Raw genomic sequence first — 19,329 nt, forward strand, 5'->3', positions numbered from 1 at the left:
CTGTCAAAATCCTAGAGGAGAACATAGGCAGAAATGTCTTTGACATTGATCATACCAACTTCTTACCAGATAGGTCTCCAGACACAAGGAAAACAAAAGAAAAACTGAACTATTGTGACTTCATCAAGATAAAGTTTCTTCATAATTAAGGAAGCAATCAAAAAAGCTAAAAGGCAACCTGCAGAATGGGAGAAGATATTTGCAAATGATATATATGATTAAGGGCCAGTATCTGAAATCTAAAAAGACTTACCAAACTCAACACCCAAAACACAGAGTCCAGTTATAAGGCACGAGCAGAAGACATGAATTCACATTTTTCCAAAGACACATGAAAAGATGATCAACATCACTCATCATCAGGGAAATACAAATCAAAACCATAATGAGATATCATCTCACCCTTGTCAGAATGGCTAAAATAAACAACACAGGAAACAACAGATGTTGGCAAGAATGTGTAGACAGGGGATCCCTCTTACATTGTCGATGGGAATGCAAACTGGTACAGCCACTCTGGAAAACAGCATGGAGTTTCCTCAAAAAGTTACGAATAGAACTACACTATGACCCCAATAATTGCACTAACTAGGTATTTACCCAAAGGATAATAAAGGCTGATTCAAAGGGACACAAGCACCATAGTGTTTATAGCACCATTATCAACAGTAGTGAAATTATGGAAAAAGCCCCAATATCCATTAACTGGTAAATGATTTTAGATAAAAACTTGAAACAAACAAACAAAAAATAGAATACCATCAGTAAACCACATCTTACTAAAAAAATGATCACCAGCTTAATATAGACTACTATATACAGAAGCTGTTATATTTAAACTAAGTTGTAACCACCGATCACATAGCGGTAATGGATATGAAAACATAAAGGATAAAGAACCCAAGTATATCACTAAAGAAAACCAGCAAATCATGAAAGTAAGAAAGAGAAGAATCAATCAGACAATGAGCTAGAAAAACAACCACAAGACAAGTAACAGAATGGCAAGAAATATTTATCTATGTGGTGAAAAAATAATGAATACTATTATGCTGAAAATAAATAAAAAATAAAAAAATAAATATTTATCTATCATAATTACCTTGAATGTAAATTGTCTAAATGCTCTAATCAAAAGAGATAGGGTGATAGAATGAATATAAACAAGACATCTTTTTTTTGAGAGAGAGGCAGAAAGAGGGAGCATGAGTTAGAAGGTAGAAGTAGAAGGAAAGAGAGAGAGAGAGATCATCTTAAGCAAGCTCCATACCCACAGCAGAGATGAAGGTGGGGTTCAATCTCATGACCATGAGATCACAACTTGAGCTGAAGTCAAGAGTTGGATGTAGTAGCCAAACTGGAAAGAATCAAGATGCCCTTCAATGGGTGAATGGATAAAGAAGATGTGGTCCATATATACTATGGATTACTATGCTTCCATCAGAAAGGATGAATACCCAACTTTTGTATCAACATGGACGGGACTGGAAGAGATTATGCTGAGTGAAATAAGTCAAGCAGAGAGAGTCAATTATCATATGGTTTTTCTTATTTGTGGAGCATAAGGAATAACATGGAGGACATGGGGAGCTGGAGAGGAGAAGGGAGTTGGGGGAAATTGGAGGGGAAGACAAACCATGGGAGACTGTGGATTCCGAAGAACTAACTGAGGGTTTGGGGGTGGGTGGGAAGTTGGGTAAGCCTGGTGGTGGGTATTGTGGAGGGCACGTATTGCATGGAGCACTGGGTGTGGTACATAAACAATGAATTCTGGAACACTGAAAAGAAATTTAAAAATAAATTTAAAATTTTTTTAAAAAAAGAGTTGGATGCTTAACCAACTAAGCCACCCAGACACCCCAAAACAAAACCTATCTATATGCCATCTATAAGAGACTCAAGTCAGACTGAAAGATATCTGCATAATGAAAGTGAAAAGATGAAGAAACATTTTTCATGCAAATGGTGGTCAAAATAGAGATAGATTAGCAATATTTATATAGGACAAAATAGATTTTCAAACAAAGTCTGTAAAAAGAGACAAAGAAGGACACTATATAATAATAAGGGAGGCAAACAAACAAGAACATATAAGAATTGTAAATATATAAATATATATACCCCCAACCTGGGAGCACCCAAATACATGCAACATTTAATAACAAACATAAAGGAATGAATCCATAGTAATAAAATAACAGTAGAGGACTTTAACACCACACTTAGAGCAATGGACAGATCATCTAAACAATAAATCAACAAGGAAACAGTGACTTTGAAAGACACACTAAACTAGATGTCTCTAACAGATATACTCAGAACATGCCATCCTGAAAAAGTAAAATACACATTCTTTTCAAGTGCACTTGGAACATTCACCACAATAGATCACATATTAGGCCACAAAACAAGCCCCAACAAATTAAAAAAAAATTCCGGTCATAACATGCATCTTTTCTGACCACAACACTGTGAATTAGAAATCAACCACAAGAAAAAAATCTTGAAAGAGCACAAATACATGAAGATTAAATAACATGCTACTAAAGAATGAATAGGTCATCCAAAACATCAATGGAGAAATGAAAAAGTACAAGGAAACAAATGAAAATGAAAACACAATGATCCAATACCTTTGGGATGGAACAACAAAGAAGTTCTAAGAGAGAAGTTTATAGCATTACAGGCCTATCTCAAAAAGAAAGAAAATCCTGAAATAAACAACTGAAATGTACACCTAAAGCCTAATGGAGCTAGAAAAATAACAACAAAAAACCCAAAAAGCAGCAGAAGGAAGGAAATAACAAAGATTTGAGCATAAATAAATGAAATAGAAACTAGAAAAACAATGGAAAAGTTCAATATAACCAGGAGCAGATTCTTTGAAAAGATCAACAAAATTAATAAAACTCTGACCAGACTCATCAATGTAAAAGGAAGGACTCAAACAAAATCACCACTGAGAGAAGAGAATTAGCAACCAACACCACAATAGTACAAACAATTGTTAGAGAATATTGTAAAAACTAGGGGCGCATGGCTGGCTTAGTCAGAAGAGCATGTGACTCGATCTTGTAGTCATGAGAAAAGATTACTAAAAAAAAAAAAAGAATAAACTTTAAAAAAGGAAAAAATTATATGCCAAAAAACCACAGTCTAGAAGTGGATAAATTCCTAGAAACATAAAAGTGAAAGAGAAAGAAGTAGAAAATCTGAACAGACTGATAACCAGCAAAGAAATCAAATCAGTAGTCAAAAAAACCCCCAAAAAAGAAAAGTCCAGGACCAGATGGCTTCATAGGTGAATTCTACCAAATATTTAAAGAAGACTTAATACATGTTCTTCTCAAATTATTTTGAAAAATAGAAGAAGATGATTAGAGTTGAGATGGTGGAGGAGTAGGGGGACTCTAAGTATGTCTCATTCCTTGAATACAACTAGATTGTTGTCAAATCATTCTGAGCACCTGAGAAATCAATCAACAACCTGAGAAAACAAATACTGCAAGTCTACAAGGAGAAAAACCACTACCTTTTGGATAGTAGGAGGTGTGGAGACTTGAGACAGGTGTGATATAGATGAGGATAAGGGGGTGGGGGAGGCTGTTGAAGCAGGCTACCACAAAGTATTACAATAAGTACAATAAGTAGCAAAGGACAGAATCCAGACTTTTAGAAGTCTGATACAGTAGGGGATGTGCCTGACCTAAAGGTGATCAGATGGTGAAGTGGGGCAGAATCCCAGGTGTGACAGTGTGGTCTGAGGGATCCCCTGGTCCCAAGAAGAATGGGTAACACCTTAGTGAAGCACTGTTCCCAGGCCTAGAAGCATAGAAGCCAGCTGAGGACATTGAGTCTAGGTGCTAGCTTTCTGCTCTCTGTTGCCTTAAACTGCAAACCACAAATTTGTTGTGCCACTGCTTTCCTGGGATGAGTCCAGCAAAATGCAAAAGACTGGAGAAACCCTCCTCAGGAGGAACAGCACAGGTAAGCACCATAGTAGTCGCAAAATTTTGGAGTTTTAAAACTCCATCCTGTGTCTGAGATGAAAAAAAAAAAAAAAAAGCTTGGACACACACAGGGTGAACTAGAGCACAGTTATGACAGAAACCAGAGAGACAAGAGTGATTGATTGCTCTTTTGTGAGTGCTCATTGAAGACTGGGGGCTGCGAATTTCTAGCACTGGGGCTAGAGAGCAGGGCACCACCATATTCATGCTGCCCATCAGTGCTGAAAGCCTTCAGAGAGCAAAATAGCTCGACCTAGAGGTGGAGTCTGGAGCCTTGGAAACCAATTGCTGCCTCCCTGTGCACTGTAGGTGCTTGCCCTTCCACTAGGGCAAGCCTACCTGAGAATCAGTGCAACAGGCCCCTCCCCCAGAAGACCAACACAAATTACTCATACTGTTTACTGGTCATAGATGGCTGCAAAGCTTTAGCTCTAGGGGAAAATAGTATCTGGCATACTTTCTACTTTTATTCTTTAGTTTATTATTATTTTTTCAGTTATTTTTATTTTTTTCAATTCTTTTTAAATTTTTGTGTTTTTTTTGTATTTATATGTGCTTTATATATATTTTTATTCTTTCCTTCTATTGTCTCATATACATATATATTTTCTTTATTTTCAAATCTAGTTTCTTTTTTTTTTAAGATTTTATTTATTTGTCAGAGAGAGAGAGAGGGCACAGGCATCTAGAATGGCAGGCAGAGACAGAGGGAGAAGCAGGCTTCCTGTGGAGCAAGGAGCCCGATGTGGCACTCGATCCCAGGATGCTGGGATCATGACCTGAGCCGAAGGCAGCTGCTTAACATCTGAGCCATCCAGGTGTCCCCAAATCTAGTTTCTTTTAACAAGGAGACCAAACACACTAAGGATCTAGAGAGTTTGTTGTTGTTGTTATTGTTGTTTTTCTTTTTCTTTCTTCTTTACTATTCTGGAAAAAATGATGAGATGGAGAAATCCAAATACCAAAAGAAAGAACAGAAGGTAGTACTCACAGCCAGGGATTTAATTAATATAAATATAAGTAAGATCTCTGAATTATTATTTAAAACAACAATTATAAGGATAATAATTGATAATAATATATAACAAATATAAGGATAATAATTGATAATAAATGGGCTTGAAAAATGCATGGGAGACACTAGAGAATCCATTATGGTAGAGATAAAAGAACTAAAATCTAGTCAGGCCAAAACTATAAATGCTATAACCAATATGTACTCCCAAGTGGAAGCCATAAAAAATTAGGATGAACAAAGCAGAAGAGTGAATAAATGGTATAGAAGATAAAATTATGGGAAATAATGCATTTGAAAAGAAGAAACAAAACTATTAGATCACAAAGGTAGACTTAGGGAATGCAGCGATTCCCTAAAGCAAAATAATATCCATATTATGGACATTTCAGAAGAAGAGTGTGAAAAGATGGCAAAAGGTTTATTTGAACAAATTATATCTGAGAGCTTCCCTAATCTGGGGAAGGAAATAGACATTCAAGTCCAAGAGGCACAGAGAACTCCCCTTAAAATAAACAAAAATAGGTCAGCATCACAATGAATTTTAGTGAAACTTGCAAATTTCAGACATAAAGAGAAAATCCTGAAAGGAGTTGAGGCAAGAGCTCCTAAACCTATAAAGGTAGAAACAATAGACTGGCAGCAGACCTATCCACAAAGAACTGGCAGGCCAGAAAGGACTGGCATGACATTCAACATGCGAATGGGAAAATATATGGCAGCCAAGAATATTTATCCAACAAGGTTATCACTCAGAATAAGGAGAGATAAAAAGTTTCCCAAACAAACAAAAACTACGTACTAAACCTGTCCTGCAAGAAATATTAAAGGGGATGCTTTGAGTGGAAAGAGAACTAAAAATTGACAATGACCAGAAAGGAACAGAGAAAAGGTACAGGAACAGTAACATTACAGGAAATACAATGGCAATAAATTTGGATTTTTTAAATTACTAATACAAATGTAAATGGACTAAATGCTCCAATCAAAGAATATAAGGTATCAGAATGGATTTTTAAAAAGACCCACTGATATGTTGCTTGCAAGAGACTCATTTTATTTTTTAATGTTTTTGTATCCTTATTTCTTAGTTTTTTTTCAATTTATTTATTTTCAGAAAAACATTATTCATTATTTTTTCACCACACCCAGTGCTCCATGCAAGCCGTGCCCTCTATAATACCCACCACCTCGTACCTCAACCTCCCACCCCCCCGCCACTTCAAACCCCTCAGATTGTTTTTCAGAGTCCATAGTCTCTCATGGTTCACTTCCCCTTCCAATTTACCCAAATTCCCTACTCCTCTCTAACGCCCCTTGTCCTCCATGCTATTTGATATGCTCCACAAATAAGTGAAACCATATGATAATTGACTCTCTCTGCTTGACTTATTTCACTCAGCATAATCTCTTCCAGTCCCGTCCATGTTGCTATGAAAGTTGGGTATTCATCCTTTCTGATGGAGGCATAATACTCCATAGTGTATATGGACCACATCTTCCTTATCCATTCATCCGTTGAAGGGCATCTTGGTTCTTTCCATAGTTTGGCGACTGTGGCCATTGCTGCTATAAACATTGGGGTACAGATGGCCCTTCTTTTCACGACATCTGTGTCTTTGGGGTAAATACCCAGGAGTGCAATTGCAGGGTCGTAGGGAAGCTCTATTTTTAATTTCTTGAGGAATCTCCACACTGTTCTCCAAAGAGGCTGCACCAACTTGCATTCCCACCAACAGTGGAAGAGGGTTCCCCTTTCTCCACATCCTCTCCAACACATGTTGTTTCCTGTTTTGTTAATTTTGGCCATTCTAACTGGTGTAAGGTGATATCTCAATGTGGTTTTAATTTGAATCTCCCTGAGGGCTAATGATGATGAACATTTTTTCATGTGTCTGATAGCCATTTGTATGTCTTGATTGGAGAAGTGTCTGTTCATATCTTCTGCCCATTTTTTGATGTGTTTGCCTGTTTCGTGTGTGTTGAGTTTGAGGAGTTCATTATAGATCCTGGATATCAACCTGTTGTCTGTACTGTCATTTGCAAATATCTTCTCCCATTCCGTGGGTTGCCTCTTTGTTTTTTTGACTGTTTCCTTTGCTGTGCAGAAGCTTTTGATTTTGATGAAGTCCCAGAAGTTTATTTTTGCTTTTGTTTCCTTTGCCTTTGGAGACGTATCTTGAAAGAAGTTGCTGTGGCTGATATCTTAGGTTTTTTTTTTTTTTTTTTTTTAAAGATTTTATTTATTTATTTGACAGAGAGAGATTACAAGTAGGCAGAGAGGCAGGCAGAGAGAGAGAGGAGGAAGCAGGCTCCCTGCTGAGCAGAGAGCCCGATGTGGGACTCGATCCCAGGACCCTGAGATCATGACCTGAGCCGAAGGCAACGGCTTAACCCACTGAGCCACCCAGGCGCCCCCTTAGGTTTTTTTAAATTAAAATTTTTTTACTATGTTAATTTACTCACCGTACAGTACATTATTTATTTTGGATGGAGTGTTCCATGATACAGTATTTACCTATAACACCTAGTGCTCCATAATATATATGCCCTCCTTAGTAGCCATTACTGTGCTATCCTGTACCTCCTGCACCTCCCCTTTAAAACCTTCAGTTTGTTTCTTGGGGTCCATGGTCTCTCATGGTTCATATTATCCTCATTTTGTCTCCTTTATTTAAGAGACTCATTTTAGACACAAAGGCATGCCCACATTTAAAGTGAGAGAATGGAGAAGAATTTATCATGCTAATTGACATCAAAAGAAAATTAGAGTAACCATACTTATATCAGATGAACTAGATTTTAAACCAAAGAGTGTAATACGAGATGAAGGACACTACATCACAATAAAGGGGTCTATCCAACAAGAGGCTCTAATAATGATAAATATTTAGTCCCCTAACTTGGGAGCAGCCAAATATATAGACCAATTAACAACAGAAATAAAGAAACTCATTGATAATAATACAATAACAGGAGGGGACTTCAACAGCCCACTCACAGCAATGGACAGATCATGGAAACAGAAAATCAACAAGGAAATAAGGGCTTTGAGTGACACACTGGATCAGACAGACTTCACAGATATATTGAGAGCATTTCTACTTAAAGCAGCAGAACACACATTCTTTTTGAGTGTCCATGGAACAATCTCCAGAATAGATCACATACTGGGTCACAAATCAGGTCTCAACCAGTACAAAAAGATTAAGATCATACCATGCACTTTCAGACCACATCAGTTTGAAACTTGAAGACAACCACAAAAAGAAATTTGGAAGGACCACAAATACATGGAGGTTAAAGACCATACTATTAGAGTGGATGGATCAACAGGAAATTAGAGACATTAAAAAAATACACAGAAGCGAGGGAGGAGTCAAGATGGTGGAGAAGTAGCAGGCTGAGACTACTTCAGCTAGCAGGAGATCAGCTAGAGAGATTATCTAAAGATTGCAAACACCTGCAAATCCATCGGCAGATCGAAGAGAAGAAGAACAGCAATTCTAGAAACAGAAAAACAACCACTTTCTGAAAGGTAGGACTGGTGGAGAAGTGAATCCAAAGCGACGGGAAGATAGACCCCGGGGGGAGGGGCCGGCTCCCAGCAAGCAGCGGAGCAACGGAGCACAAAATCAGGACTTTTAAAAGTCTGTTCCGCTGAAGGACATTGCTCCAAGGCTAAACCGGGGCAAAGCCCACGAGGGGTCAACGTGGCCTCAGGTCCCGCAGGGTCACAGAAGGATTGGGGGTGTCTGAGTGTCGCAGAGCTTGCGGGTATTGGAACGGGAAAGCCGGCTACGGAGACAGAGCCGACAGTAAGCTCGCAGCTCGGGGTTACCTTGAACAGGTCGCAGGCTCGGTGAGCTCGGAGCGCGGCCGGAGGTCAGGCAGATGGGAGTTACTGGGCGCGGTTCTCTGAGGGCGCACTGAGGAGTGGGGCCCTGGGCTCTCGGCTCCTCTGGGCCAGAGACCAGGAGGCCGCCATTTGTATTCTCGTCCTCCAGGACTCTACGGTAAGCGCTCAGGGAACAAAAGCTCCTGAAAGCAAACCCGAGCAGATTACTCATCCCGGCCCCTGGTAAGGGCGGTGCAATTCAGCCTGGAGCAAAGACGCTTGAGAATCACTACACCAGGCCCCTCCCCCAGAAGATCAACAAAAAATCCAGCCAAGACCAAGTTCACCTACCAAGGAGTGCGGTTTCAATACCAAGGAGAGCAACAGAATTCCAGAGGAGGAGAAAGCAAAGCACGGAACACATGGCTTTCTCCCTGTGATTTTTTAGTCTTGCAGTTAAAATAATTTTTTTTTCATTTTTTTCTCTTCTTTTGCTAAATTTTTTTTAACTTTTAACCTTTTCCTTTTTCACGTTTTTTTTTAAAGATTTTATTTTATTTATTTGACAGAGAGAAATCACAAGTAGATGGAGAGGTAGGCAGAGAGAGAAGGAAGCAGGCTCCCTGCTGAGCAGAAAGCCCGATTCAGGACTCGAACCCAGGACCCCGAGATTATGACATGAGCTGAAGGCAGTGGCTTAACTCACTGAGCCACCCAGGCGCCACATTTTTAATGTTTTTTAACTAGTTTATCTAATATATATATTTTTTCTTTTTTCTACTTTACTTTATTCGTTTTCTTTTTTTAATTCTTATCCTTTTTTTTTCTTTCTTTCTTTCTGAACCTCTTTTTATCCGCTTTCTGCCCCCTCAAATTTGAGATCTCCTCTGATTTGGTTAAAGCATATTTTCCTGAGGTTGTTGCCACCCTTTTAGTATTTTATTTGCTCCTTCATATACGCTTTTATTTTCCTATTTTTTTGTTTTTTTTTTCCAATTTATTTATTTTCAGAAAAAATAGTATTCATTATTTTTTCACCACACCCAGTGCTCCATGCAAGCCATGCCCTCTATAATACCCACCACCTAGTACCCCTACCTCCCAACCCCCCGCCACTTCAAACCCCTCAGATTGTTTTTCAGAGTCCATAGTCTCTCATGGTTCACCTCCCCTTCCAATTTACCCAAATTCTCTACTCCTCTCTAACGCCCCTTGTCCTCCATGCTATTTGTTATGCTCCACAAATAAGTGAAACCGTATGAAAATTGACTCTCTCTGCTTGACTTATTTCACTCAGAATAATCTCTTCCAGTCCCTTCCATGTTGCTACAAAAGTTGGGGATTCATCCTTTCTGATGGAGGCATAATACTCCATAGTGTATATGGACCACATCTTCCTTATCCATTCATCCGTTGAAGGGCATCTTGGTTCTTTCCATAGTTTGGCGACTGTGGCTATTGCTGCTATAAACATTGGGGTACAGATGGCCCTTCTTTTCACGACATCTGTGTCTTTGGGGTAAATACCCAGGAGTGCAATTGCAGGGTCATAGGGAAGCTCTATTTTTAATTTCTTGAGGAATCTCCACACTGTTCTCCAAAGAGGCTGCACCAACTTGCATTCCCACCAACAGTGGAAGAGGGTTCCCGTTTCTCCACATCCTCTCCAACACATGTTGTTTCCTGTTTTGTTAATTTTGGCCATTCTAACTGGTGTAAGGTGACATCTCAATGTGGTTTTAATTTGAATCTCCCTGAGGGCTAATGATGATGAGCATTTTTTCATGTGTCTGATAGCCATTTGTATGTCTTGATTGGAGAAGTGTCTGTTCATATCTTCTGCCCATTTTTTGATGTGTTTGCCTGTTTCGTGTGTGTTGAGTTTGAGGAGTTCATTATAGATCCTGGATATCAACCTTTTGTCTTTACTGTCATTTGCAAATATCTTCTCCCATTCCGTGGGTTGCCTCTTTGTTTTTTTGACTGTTTCCTTTGCTGTGCAGAAGCTTTTGATTTTGATGAAGTCCCAGAAGTTTATTTTCACTTTTGTTTCCTTTGCCTTTGGAGACATATCTTGAAAGAAGTTGCTGTGGCTGATATCAAAGAGATTACTGCCTATGTTCTCCTCTAAGATTCTGATGGATTCCTGTCTCACGTTGAGGTCTTTTATCCATTCTGAGTTTATCTTTGTGTACAGTATAAGAGAATGGTCGAGTTTCATTCTTCTACATAAAGCTGTCCAGTTTTCCCAGCACCATTTATTGAAGAGACTATCTTTTTTTCCACTGTATATTTTTTCCAGTTTTGTCGAGGATTACTTGACCATAGAGTTGAGGGTCCATATCTGGGCTTTCTACTCTGTTCCACTGGTCTATGTGTCTGTTTTTATGCCAGTACCATGCTGTCTTGGTGATCACAGCTTTGTAATAAAGCTTGAAATCAGGTAAGGTGATGCCGCCAGCTTTATTATGGGTTTTCAACATTTCCTTAGCGATTCGGGGTCTCTTCTGATTCCACACAAATTTTAGGATTCTTTGCTCCAGCTCTTTGAAGAATACGGTGGAATTTTGATCAGAATGGCATTAAAAGTATAGATTGCTCCAGGCAGTATAGACATTTTAACAATGTTTATTCTTCCGATTCAAGAGCATGGAATGGTCTTCCATCTATTTGTGTCTTCTTCAATTCCTTTCATGAGTGTTCTGTAGTTCCTCAAGTACAGATCCTTTACCTCTTAATTAGGTTTATTCCCAGGTATGTTATTGTTCTTGGTGCTATAGTAAATGGAATCGATTCTCTAATTTCCCTTTCTGTATTTTCATTGTTAGTGTATAAGAAAGCCACTGATTTCTGCACATTGACTTTGTATCCTGCCACGTTGCTGAATTGCTGTATGAGTTCTAGTAGTTTAGGGGGTGGAGTCTTTTGGGTTTTCCATATAAAGAATCCTGTCATCTGCGAAGAGAGAGACTTTGACTTCTTCATTACCAATTTGGATACATTTTATTTCTCTCTGATGTCTGATTGCTGTTGCTAGGACTTCTAATACAATGTTGAACAAGAGTGGTGAAAGTGGGCATCCTTGTCTTGTTCCTGATCTCAACAGGAAGGCTGCAAGCTTTTTCCCATTGAGGATGATATTTGCTGTGGGTCTTTCATAGATAGATTTGATGAGGTTCAGGAATGTTCCCTCTATCCCTATACTTTGAAGCATTTTAATCAGGAACGGATGCTGGATTTTGTCAAATGCTTTCTCTGCATCAATTGAGAGGACCATGTGGTTCTTCTCTCTTCTCATATTAATTTGTTGTATCACATTGATTGTTTTGCGAATGTTGAACCATCCTTGTAGCCCAGGGATGAATCCCACCTGATCATGGTGGATAATCTCTTTAATGTGCTGTTGGATCCTGTTGGCTAGGACCTTGTTGAGAATCTTAGCATCCATATTCATCAGTGATATTGGTCTGAAATTCTCCTTTTTGGTAGGGTCCTTGCCTGGTTTGGGGATCAGGGTAATGCTGGCTTCATAGAAAGAGTTTGGAAGTTTTCCTTCTGCTTCAATTTTTTGAAACAGCTTCAGGAGAATAGGTGTTATTTCTTCTTTGAAGGTTTGGTAGAATTCTCCAGGGAATCCGTCAGGTCCTGGGCTCTTGTTTTTTGGGAGGTTTTTGATCACTGCTTCAATCTCGTTATTAGATATCGGTCTATTCAGGTTGTCGATTTCTTCCTGGTTCAATTTTGGTAGTTTATATTTTTACCAGGAATGCATCCATTTCATCTAGGTTGCTAGGCTTATTGGAATACAACTGTTCGTAATAACTTCTGATGATTGTTTCTACCTCTTTGGTGTTAGTTGTGATCTATCCCTTTTCATTCATAATTTTATGAATTTGAGCTTTCTCTCTTTTCTTTTGGATTAGTGTAGCCAGTGGCTTATCGATCTTATTGATTCTTTCAAAAAACCAGCTTCTAGTTTCACTGATACATTCTACTGTATCTCTGGTTTCTCCCTCATTGATCTCAGCTCTAATCTTGATGATTTCCCTTCTTATGTGTGGAGTTGGTTTGATTTGTTGTTGATCCTCCAGTTCTTTAAGGTGTAGAGACAGCTGGTGTGTTCTGGATTTTTCAATTTTTTTTAAGCGACCCTTGGATGGCTATGTATTTTCTCCTTAGGACCGCCTTTGCTGTATCCCATAGGTTTTGGACCAAAGTGTCTTCATTCTCATTGGTTTCCATGAATTGTTTCAGTTCTTCTTTGATCTCCTGGTTGATCCAAGCATTCTTAAGCAAGGTGGTCTTTAGCTTCCAGGTGTTTGAGTTCCTTCAGAACTTTTCCTTGTGATTGAGCTCCAGTTTCAAAGCATTGTGATCTGAGAATATGCAGGGAATAATCTCAGTCTTTTGGTATCGGTTGAGTCCTGATTTGTGACCCAGTATGTGGTCTATTCTGGAGAAGGTTCCACGTGCACTTGAGAAGAATGAATATTCTGCTGTTTTAGGGTGGAATGTTCTGTATATATCTATGAGGTCCATCTGGTCCAATGTGTCATTCAATGCTCTTGTTTCTTTATTGATTTTCTGCTTCGATGATCTGTCTAATTCTGAAAGAGGCGTGTTAAGATCTCCTACGATTAGTGTATTCATATCAATATGACTCTTTATCTTGATTAACAGTTTTCTTAAGTAATTGGCTGCTCCCATATTGGGAGCATAGATATTTACAATTGTTAGATCATCTTGGTGGATAGTCCCTTTAAGGATTATGTAGTGTCCTTCTGTATCTCTGACTACAGTCTTTAGTTTGAAGTCTAATTTATCTGATATGAGAATCGCTACCCCAGCCTTCTTTTGAGTCCCATTGGCATGAAAGATGCTTCTCCACCCCTTCACTTTCAGTCTGCGTGTATCTTTAGGTTCAAAATGGGTCTCTTGTAGACAGCATATGGATGGGTCCTGTCGTTTTATCCAATCTGCAACCCTGTGCCTTTTTATGGGTGCATTTAGGCCATTCACATTGAGAGTGATTATTGATAGATACGTTTTTATTGAAATCGAGTTACCTTTGAAGTCTTTCTTTCTGTAGACTGTCTCTATATTTCTGTTCAATGCTATTCTTGGGATTTTCCCTTTTATAGATCCCCCTTTAATATTTCCTGCAGTGTCGGCTTGGTGGTTGCATAGTCTTTTAAGCCTTGCCGGTCTTGGAAACTCGTTATCTCTCCATCCATTTTGCATGTCAGTCTTGCTGGATAAAGTATTCTAGGCTGCATGTTCTTCTCCTTTAGTGTCCTGAATATATCTTGCCAGCCTCTTCTGGCTTGCCAGGTCTCTGTGGACAGGTCTGACGTTATTCTGATGGGCTTCGCTCTCTAAGTTAGGAGCCTCTTTGCCCTGGCGGCTTTCAAGAGATTATGCCTACAATTATAATTCCTCAATTTGACTATCAGGTGTCGTGATGTTTTTTTGGAATGTATAATCTTGGGTGGAGACCGTTCAGCCTCTAGTACATGAACGCTGGTTTCATTCGCGAGATTCGGAAAATTTTCATGAAGGAATATTTCACTATATCTTCTAGTCTTCGTTCTTTCTCCTCCCCTTCAGGAATTCCAATAATTCTGACGTTGGAACGCTTCATAGCATCATTTATTTCCCTGATTCTGCTTTCTGGTTTCTAAGCTGTTTGTTCCAGTCTTCCTCCTGATCCTTTCTCTCTATCTGTTTGTCTTCCAGATCACTAATTCTATCTTCTGTCTCAGTTACCCTAGCTTTGAGAGAGTTTACATTAGATTGGAACTCATTGAGAGCATTGTGAACATCCTCCCTGGTAGCTTTAAGCTCCGCCCTAACATTGTGAACATCCTGTCTGGTCGCTTTCAGTTCAGCCCTAATCAATTCTGTTTGGTCATCCATGGCTTTCTCCAATCTAGCTATTGCCTGGATAATTGTTAGCCTGAATTCTCTTTCCGACATATTGTCTATGTTGATAGCCGTTAGCTCTGTTGCAGAAGGTCAATCCTATGTATCTTTCTTCTGTTGGGCATTCCTCCTCCTAGTCATTTTGGTGGGCAAAGACTGAACAGATGTAGCTGGATGTATCAACTCTGGTGCAGTCAAGGTGCACCCTGGAACACTTTTGAGCAATCAGGATTCCCCACCCAAACGAGAGACAAAAGAAAAGAAAAAGAAAAAGAAAAAAAAGGAAAAGAAGAAAAAGAAAAAGAAAAAGAAAAAAAGAGAGAGAGTGAGAGAGAGAGAGAGACAGGAAAGAAAGGGAAGATGAAAAAGAAGGTTCAGCCCAGATGGGCCCCAAGGTAAGATTTATGAAGTAGACAAACAAAAAGAGATAAAAAGACTGATAGAAGTATATGGCAAGAGAAAGAAAAAAAAATATATATATATGCAAATAAAGAAAGAACCTCGTCAAAAAGAACCAGAAGTGTAAAATTTATATGCTATCAGGACAAACACAAAAAACACAGAAACACTGGTGGAAGAAGATGGGAGAGTTCTTATAAATTCTCAGTGTGTGCGAGGAAGGTTGTTTTGATTCTTCCTGGATGTATCTTGATATCTTTGTTAAAGGACTCAATAGCGCCGCTTCACCTCCGGGGCCGTCCCGGCCACTGCCATCTTGCTCCGCGGAGGATGCCGTCTCCTTCATATACTCTTATCTGGACAAAATGACAAGGCGGAAAAATTCACCACAAAAAAAAGAACAAGAGGCAGTACCGAAGGCTAGGGACCTAATCAATACAGACATTGGTAATGTGTCAGATCTAGAGTTCAGAATGACAATTCTCAAGGTTCTAAGCGAGCTCGAGAAGGCATAGAAGATATTAGAGAAACCCTCTCGGGAGATATAAAAGCCCTTTCTGGAGAAATAAAAGAAGTAAAATCTAATCAAGTTGAAATAAAGAAAGATATTAATGAGGTGCAATAAAAAATGGATGCTCTCACTGCTAGGATAAATGAGGCAGAAGAAAGAATTAGCGATATAGAACACCAAATGACAGAGAATAAAGAAGCTGAGCAAAAGAGGGACAAACAGCTACTGGACCACGAGGGCAGAATTCGAGAGATAAGTGACACCATAAGACGAAACAACATTAGAATAATTGGGATTCCAGAAGAAGAAGAAAGAGAGAGGGGAGCAGAAGGTATACTGGAGAGAATTATTGGGGAGAATTTCCCCAATATGGCAAAGGGAACGAGCATCAAAATTCAGGAGGTTCAGAGAATGCCCCTCAAAATCAATAAGAATAGGCCCACACCCCGTCACCTAATAGTAAAATTTACAAGCCTTAGTGACAAAGAGAAAATCCTGAAAGCAGCCCGGGAAAAGAAGTCTGTAACATACAATGGTAAAAATATTAGATCAGCTGCTGACTTATCCACAGAGACCTGGCAGGCCAGAAAGAGCTGGCACGATATTTTCAGAGCAATAAATGAGAAAAACCTGTAGCCAAGAATACTATATCCAGCTAGGCTATCATTGAAAATAGAAGGAGAGATTAAAAGCTTCAAGGACAAACAAAAACTGAAAGAATTTGCAAACACCAAACCAGCTCTACAGGAAATATTGAAAGGAGTCCTTTAAGCAAAGAGAGAGCCTACAAGTGGTAGATCAGAAAGGAACAGAGACAATATACAGTAATAGTCACCTTACAGGCAATAATGGCACTAAATTCATATCTCTCAATAGTTACCCTGAATGTTAATGGGCTAAAGGCCCCAATCAAAAGACACAGGGTATGAGAATGGATAAAAAAACAAAACCCATCCATATGTTGCCTATAAGAAACTCATTTTAAGCCTGAAGGCACCTCCAGATTTATAGTGAGGGGGTGGAAAGGAATTTACCATGCTAATGGACATCAGAAGAAAGGAGGAGTGGCAATACTTAGATCAGATCAATTAGATTTTAAGCCAAAGACTATAATAAGAGATGAGGAAGGACACTATATCATACTCAAAGGGTCTGTCCAACAAGAAGATCTAACAATTTTCAATGTCTATGCCCCCAATGTGGGAACAGCCAACTATATAAATCAATTAATAACAAAATCAAAGAAACACATCAACAATAATACAATAATAGTAGGGGACTTTAACACTCCCCTCACTGAAATGGACAGATCATCCAAGCAAAAGATCAACAAGGAAATAAAGGCCTTAAATGACACACTGGACCAGATGGACATCACAGATATATTCAGAACATTTCATCCCAAAGCAACAGAATATACATTCTTCTCTAGTGCACATGGAACATTCTCCAGAATAGATCACATCCTCAGTCCTAAATCAGGACTCAACCAGTATCAAAAGATTAGGATCATTCCCTGCATATTTTCACACCACAATGCTCTGAAGCTAGAACTCAACCACAAGAGGAAGTTTGGAAAGAACCCAAATACATGGAGACTAAACAGCATCCTTCTAAAGAATGAATGGGTCAACCGGGAAATTAAAGAAGAATTGAAAAAAATCATGGAAACAAATGATAATGAAAACACAACGGTTCAAAATCTTTGGGACACAGCAAAGGCAGTCCTGAGAGGAAAATATATAGCGGTACAAGCCCTTCTCAAGAAACAAGATAGGTCTCAGGTTCATAACCTAATCCTACACCAAAAGGAGCTGGAGAAAGAACAAGAAAGAAACCCTAAGCCCAGCAGGAGAAGAGAAATCATAAAGATCAGAGCGGAAATCAATGAAATAGAAACCAAAAAAAAACAATAAAGCAAATCAATGAAACTAGGAGCTGGTTCTTTGAAAGAATTAATAAAATTGATAAACCCCTAGCCAGTTGTCTCTTTGTTTTTTTGACTGTTTCCTTTTCTGTGCAGAAGCTTTTGATTTTGATGAAGTCCCAGAAGTTTATTTTCGCTTTTGTTTCCTTTGCCTTTGGAGACGTATCTTGAAAGAAGTTGCTGTGGCTGATATCAAAGAGATTGCTGCCTATGTTCTCCTCTAAGATTCTGATGGATTCCTGTCTCACGTTGAGGTCTTTTATCCATTTTGAGTTGATCTTTGTGTACGGTGTTAGAGAATGGTCGAGTTTCATTCTTCTACATATAGCTGTCCAGTTTTCCCAGCACTATTTATTGAAGAGACTGTCTTTTCTCCACTGTATATTTTTTCCTGTTTTGTCGAAGATTAATTGACCATAGAGTTGAGGGTCCATATCTGGACTCTCTACTCTGTTCCACTGGTCCCTCGGAATGGGAGAACATATTTGCAAATGACAGTACAGACAAAAGGTTGATATCCAGGATCTATAATGAACTCCTCAAACTCAACCCACACGAAACAGACATACACATCAAAAAATGGGCAGAAGATATGAACAGACACTTCTCCAATCAAGACATACAAATGGCTATCAGACACATGAAAAAATGCTCATCATCATTAGCCCTCAATGAGATTCAAATTAAAACTACATTGAGATATCACCTTACACCAGTTAGAATGGCCAAAATTAACAAAACAGGAAACAACATGTGTTGGAGAGGATGTGGAGAAACGGGAACCCTCTTCCACTGTTGGTGGGAATGCAAGTTGGTGCAGCCTCTTTGGAGAACAGTGTGGAGATTCCTCAAGAAATTAAAAATAGAGCTTCCCTATGACCCTGCAATTGAACTCCTGGGTATTTACCCCAAAGATACAGATGTCGTGAAAAGAAGGGCCATCTGTACCCCAATGTTTATAGCAGCAATGGCCACAGTCGCCAAACTATGGAAAGAACCAAGACGCCCTTCAACGGATGAATGGATAAGGAAGATGTGGTCCATATACACTATGGAGTATTATGCCTCCATCAGAAAGGATGAATCCCCAACTTTTGTAGCAACATGGACGGGACTGGAAGAGATTATGCTGAGTGAAATCAGTCAGGCAGAGAGAGTCAATTATCATATGGTTTCACTTATTTGTGGAGCATAACAAATAGCATGGAGGACAAGGGGCGTTAGAGAGGAGTAGGGAATTTGGGTAAATTGGAAGGGGAGGTGAACCATGAGAGACTATGGACTCTGAAAAATAGTCTGAGGGGTTTGAAGTGGCGGGGGGGGGGGGAGGTAGGGGGTACCAGGTGGTGGGTATTATAGAGGGCACAGCTTGCATGGAGCACTGGGTGTGGTGAAAAAATAATGAATAATGTTTTTCTGAAAATAAATAAATTGGAAAAAACAAAACAAAACAAAAAACCCTAGCCAGACTTATCAAAAAGAAAAGAGAAAGGACCCAAATAAATAATCATGAATGAAAGAGGAGAGATCACAACTAACACCAAAGAAATACAAACTATTATAAGAACATACTATGAGCAACTCTACACCAACAGATTTGACAATCTGGAAGAAATGGATGCATTCCTAGAAACATATAAACTACCACAACTGAACCAGGAAGAAATAGAAAGCCTGAACAGACCCATAACCAGTAAGGAGATTGAA

The sequence above is a fragment of the Neovison vison genome, chromosome X (assembly GCF_020171115.1).
Source record: "Neovison vison isolate M4711 chromosome X, ASM_NN_V1, whole genome shotgun sequence".
Classification (NCBI taxonomy): domain Eukaryota; kingdom Metazoa; phylum Chordata; class Mammalia; order Carnivora; family Mustelidae; genus Neogale; species Neogale vison.